Source organism: Leopardus geoffroyi, chromosome A2 (genome assembly GCF_018350155.1).
Source record: "Leopardus geoffroyi isolate Oge1 chromosome A2, O.geoffroyi_Oge1_pat1.0, whole genome shotgun sequence".
NCBI lineage: Eukaryota > Metazoa > Chordata > Mammalia > Carnivora > Felidae > Leopardus > Leopardus geoffroyi.
This window is the reverse complement of record NC_059331.1, coordinates 6,389,451-6,395,516: the sequence shown is the minus strand read 5'-3', so window position 1 is coordinate 6,395,516 and position 6,066 is coordinate 6,389,451.

Below are 6,066 nucleotides of genomic sequence, written 5' to 3'. Positions count from 1 at the left end.
CGAATGTATGTATATATACTTTACGTGTGTACAATTTGCTTGCCAATTGTACTTCAGTAAAGCTGGGGGGAAAGTTCTGGAAATGGATAATGGTGATGCTTGCACAAAAAAATATTGTGATGTATTTAGTGCCATTGAACTGTGCATTTAAATATTTATTTTTTTATTTATTTTTGAGAGAGAGAGAGAGAGAGTGACCACATGCTAGGGAGTGGAAGAAAGAGAGAGAGAGAGAGAGAGAGAGAGAGAGAGAATCCCAAGCAGGCTCCATGCTGTCCGGGCAGAGCCTGACGTGGGGCTCGAACTCACAAACCGTGAGATCATGACCTGAGCCGAAACCAGGAGTTGGACGCTCAACGGACTCAGCCACCCAGGCACCCCTGAACTGTACATTTAAATATGGTTAAAACCGGGGCACCTGGCCAGCTCAGTCTGTGGAGCCTGGGACTCTTGACCTCGGAGTTGTAGGTTCGAACCCCATGTTGGGTGTGCAGATTACCGTCAAACAAATCTCTTTAAAAATGGCTAAAAGTCGGGGCGCCTGGGTGGCGCAGTCGGTTGAGCGTCCGACTTCAGCCAGGTCACGATCTCGCGGTCCGTGAGTTCGAGCCCCGCGTCGGGCTCTGGGCTGATGGCTCAGAGCCTGGAGCCTGTTTCCGATTCTGTGTCTCCCTCTCTCTCTGCCCCTCCCCCGTTCATGCTCTGTCTCTCTCTGTCCCAAAAATAAATAAACGTTGAAAAAAAAAAAATTAAAAAAAAAAAAAATGGCTAAAAGTTTTGTATTACAGATATCGTATCATGATTTTTCTAAAGCAACAAAAACCACCTAAAAGGAGGGAACTTAAATGCATATTGCTAAGTAAAACAAACAAAACCACACTCTGAAAAGCCTACATACTGTATAATCCCAACTATATGACGTCCTGAAAAAGACGAAACCAGAGAAAGTAAAAAGATCAGTGGTTGCCAGGGGCTCTGGAGAAGGGACCAAGGGATGAACAGGCGGAACCCAGGGGTTTGGGGGGCAGTGAAACTATTCTGCATAATTCTGTAACAGTGAATCCACGTCTGTATACATTGTCAAAGCCCAAGGATGACACAACACCAACAGTGAACCTTATGTAAACTACAGACTTCCGTTTATAACAATGCATCAGTGTTGGCTCATTAGCCGTGACAAGTGTACCGCCCTAATGCAAGATGTTCATACTATGGGAAATCCCTGTAGTTTCTGTTCAATTTTTCTGTAAACCTCAAACCACCCTAAAATTTTTTTACAATGAAATTATTTCAAGTTTTAAGGTTTGGGGGGAGGGGGACAGAAGCAAAAGAACACACCTCAGACACCTTAGCCGCTGGGATGCAGTGAAAACAGCAGTTGTGGGACGGGCCGGTGATCAAGAAACCCCCTTTCCTGTTACCTTTTTTTTTTTTTTTTTTTTGAGTTTTATTTATTTATTGTTTTAGAGCAGATCAGGTAAGGAGCAGAGAGAGAGAGGATTCCAAGCTGTCCAGCACAGAGCCTGATGCAGGGCTCCGGGCTCAAACTCATGAACAGTGACATCATGACCTGAGCTGAAACCAAGAGTCAGACGTTCGACCAACTGAGAGGCCCAGGTGCCCCCCACCTCCACCCCTTTCCTGTTTCTGGACTGTTCCCATGCAGGGCCTTTGCCAGCTCCGACCTCGAACTCCACACGCCCTCGTGCCCAGTGCTGAGGGGCTGGCCCAACCCAAAGGTGTCCCCCCACCCCATTGACTCCAAGATCACCACCCCCCTCCTGACTGCCTGGCAACCCCTTTAACTTAAGGTTGACTGTACTATCTCCGGTTCTGAGCCCTGCAGTCACCTCCCGATCATCCATTTAACAAACGTTTATTGAGCATCTACTAGGTGCCAAGCTGAGTGTATCCACCTCCTACCTGCTACGGTGACAAATCACCATGAACTTGGTAGCTCAAAACAACGCATTTATTATCATACGGTTCTGGGGGGTCGTAAGTCCAAAACTGTCTGGCTAAACAAAAATCAAGGTTCCTCTTCCTTCTGGAGGCTCTAGGAGAAAATCCTTTCCTTTGGCTTTCCGCTTCTAGAGGCCGCCTTTATGCATCCCAGCAACGTCAAGCCAAGTCCTTCTCCCGCTGCCTTCTCCCTGGTTTTCTCTCCCCGGCCTCCCTCCTCCACGTTTAAGGACACTTGTGATCACACTGGGATTACACAGATAATCCAGGATAATCTCCCCATCTCCGGGTCAGCCGATTAACAACCTTAATGCCCCTCGCCATGCAATCTCACATATTCAGAGTTCCAGGGATGAGGAAGGGAGCATCTTTGGACGGGCTCTTATCTTGCCTGCTGCCTGGCGGATGTGGCCTTAAGTAAAACAAACAAGATCTCTGCCCTCGTTTAGAGAGGTGACAGTCGAGTGGTAGAAAACCAGCCATAAACACGCTGGGGGGTGGGGTGGGCGGCGGTTGGGCCGGGAGGGCGGGAGTTACGATAAAGATAATTGCAGGTAACAATGAGCGCTGTGAACAAAATCAAACAGCACGATCTGATGGGAATGAAAATACTAAACGCCGGAGAGTCGCGGAAGAGCCCCGTCTGCCACGCTCCGTCTGACCCGGCGTCGTCTTTGCCTTCTGGGCCAGTGGAGGCTTCTCCCTTCGCATTGCACAGGCCCAAATAATCCGGGGAGCCCCCTGCCACTCACCGCCAGGCCCGAGAAGATGCTCTCAGTTCTCCGTGCAGCGTCCATCCGGCATCTGAACACTTCTCCCCAAGTCCTCGGTCCCCATCCTAGTTCACTCTGTCATTGCTCAGCGGGACTAGCACAGTCCACCCTGGTACCACACCGGCCCCCCTTTCCCCCTGCACCCTCCATCCCCCTTCTTGAACCCCACGGGTTGCCCTCCCTGAAGACGCCACCAGAGGGCGCCAGTGAGCACCCAAGTCAGGTCCCCCAGGGCTCCCACCTTGGGAGTGGGGGGAAGGGGTCTGAGTCCTCTGGCTCACTCCGTTCCAAAACACACACACACACACACACACACACACACACCTTCCTCCCTGTTCCTCCAACACACCAGACCCAGCGCTGCCCCAGGGCCTTTGCACAGGGCTGTGCCCTCCGCCTAGAACACTCTTCCCACAGATACCCACCCGGCCCCCTCCCTTCTGACCTCTGCTCAAACCTTCACTTCGGCGACAACTTCTCTGACCACCCTGTTTTAAAATCTGCATCACACCCTCACCCCCAGGGATCTCTGTCACCCTCTCTCTCTCTCTCTCTCCACCCTGTAGTTATCACCACCTGAGTTTGCTATCGGTTGTGTCTTTACATCATTTGCTGCCTGGATTTCAACCATAAACTACAGGAAGGCGGGTGTCCTGTGCTGGGCACCGCTAATCCCAGAGCATAGTAGGTGAGTTGGAGTATTTGTGCCTGGGGGATGGACGGTTTCTGTCCTAAGACCAGGCTGGCTGTTAGTGGAGAATGCACTACGGGGCAAGAATGGAATCGTGGGTCAAATGGTGTAGCCGCCGTGGAAAACAGTCTGGACGCTCCTCAGAACTTAAACACAGAGGTAACGTAGGATCCACAGCAATCCACCTCTGGGATCCAGAAGGATCGAGGATTTATCTGCACACCCATGTTCATAGCAGGCGTCAAATGTCTGTCAGTAGGTGAACGGACAAACAAAACGTGGCCCATTCATACAATGGAATATTTTGTTAATGTTTATTTTATTTTTGAGAGAGAGAGAGAGAGAGAGGGAGGGAGTGCAAGCAGGGGAGGAGCAGAGACAGAGAGGGAGACACAGAATCCTAAGCAGGCTCCAGGCTCCGAGCTGTCAGCACAGAGCCCGACGCGGGGCTCGAACTCATGAGCTGTGAGATCGTGACCTGAGCCGAAGTCGGACGCTCCACCGACCGGGCCACCCAGGCGCCCGTCATGCAATGGAATATCAATCAGCCTTGAAAAGGAAGCTCGTTCTGACACCTTATACAGCAGAGTGAACCTGGACGACATTGGGCTCAGTGAAACAAGCCCGTCACAGAAGGACAGATACCACAGGCTTCTGCTCCCAGCAGGTCCCTGAGGAGTCCCGTCCACAGACGCAGAGAGTAGATGGTGGGAGCCAGGGGCCGGGGGGGAAGGGCTGGAGGGCCAGTGTTCCGTGGGGGCAGGGTCTCAGTTGGCGGAGACGAGAAAGTTCTGGGGACGGATGGCGGTGACCTTTGCACCGCCGTGGGAACGTGCACAGTGGAAACGTGCACAGAATCGCACAGCTGAAAAGGGTTTGAATGGTGACTTTTCTGTTACGTATATTTTACTGCAAGGCAAAGATGGAAGTCAGTGTAAGTAATTCAAGTGAGGAAAGCGTCATTGGGTAAATAAGGGTATGGTGGCAGACCACACGGTGACAGTCGAGGAGGGAAGGGTCCCTAACAAATACTCTCCCGGAGTTTCTAGTGCCCAGGTGCTAGAACCTTGACTCCTCACGAACAGCGTGCTGTTCCAGCATCCTGCTGTTGGTCCTCTCTTACAGATGGGGAAGCCGAGGCACAGAGGTGCAGCCCACAGAGCCGGCCAGTGAGCGAGTATGGAGGGTAGGTGCCGAACCACCATACCCTGGTCCTTCTTCCCCTTCTCTTCTCCTGCTACTTTCGTTCTAAAATTATCGGAGGCTGGGGTGCCTGGGTGGCTCAGTCGGTTGAGCGTCCGACTTCGGCTCAGGTCATGATCTCACGTCCGTGAGTTCGAGCCCCGCGTCAGGCTCTGTGCTAGCAGCTCAGAGCCTGGAGCCTGTTTCCGATTCTGTGTCTCCCTCTCTCTGTGACCCTCCCCCGTTCATGCTCTGTCTCTCTCTGTCCCAAAAATAAATAAACGTTAAAAAAAAAATTAAAATGATCAGAGGCTTCCTACGTGCCATGCGTGGGATCAAACCCTTTGCCGGCATTAATATATATATTCCTGCCAATTTCCATATGTGGCGGATATTATCCCCAACCTGCAGATGAGTAAGCTGAGGCCATGGCCTCCTCCGCAGGGGTTCTGGCCTCCTCGCCCCCCAGCTGGACACCTCCCGCGGCTCTCCGCTGCCCCCAGGCTGAAATCTGAGCCCCCCCGTTCAAGGCTCCTGGTAATCTCAGAATCTCATCTTTACCTCTCCCCCCATAGCACAGGCCCCCTTTGCTCTGGCCGTTCCCAACACTTTGCAGCAGGGGGGGAGAGAGAGGGGCGCCTGGGTGGCGCAGTCGGTTAAGCGTCCAACTTCAGCCAGGTCACGATCTCGCGGTCCGTGAGTTCGAGCCCCGCGTCAGGCTCTGGGCTGATGGCTCAGAGCCTGGAGCCTGTTTCCGATTCTGTGTCTCCCTCTCTCTCTGCCCCTCCCCCGTTCACGCTCTGTCTCTCTCTGTCCCCAAAAAAATAAATAAACGTTGAAAAAAAAAATTAAAAAAAATAAAAATAAAAAAAATAAAACATCTTTAAAACAGCACCCACCTTATACCTTCATTCTGCAAACATTACTGAGTCTATCGGGTGCCGATGTTGGGGGGGGGGGGTCCAGAGGTGAACAGAGCGGTTAAAACTTCCTTTTCTCACGCGGCCGTGGAGGGAGACACCCAATAAACAAAATGAGTAATTGACATATACAAAGTCCATTGGGCTGGGATGTACACCATGGAGAAAAATAAAACAGGAATACAGATGTTGCCAGGGAGGTGGTTTAAAGAGTGAAACTTTAAACAGAAAGATCCAGGGGCGCCTGGATGGCTCAGTTCGTTAAGCGTCGGACTTTGGCTCAGGTCACGATCTCACGGTTCGTGCGTCTGAGCCCCACATCGGGCTCTGTGCTGACAGCTCAGAGCCTGGAGCCTGCTTCGGATTCTGTCTGTCTGTCTGTCTGTCCCTCTCTCTCTCTCTCCCCGTCCTGTGCTCACGCTCTGTCTTTCAAAAAATAAATACACATAAAAAATTTTTAAATAAGAAGACCCAGAGAGCCTCTGTGATGTGGCCACATCAGTGCAGAGATCGGAAAGGAGTGAGAGAGGGAGCGATG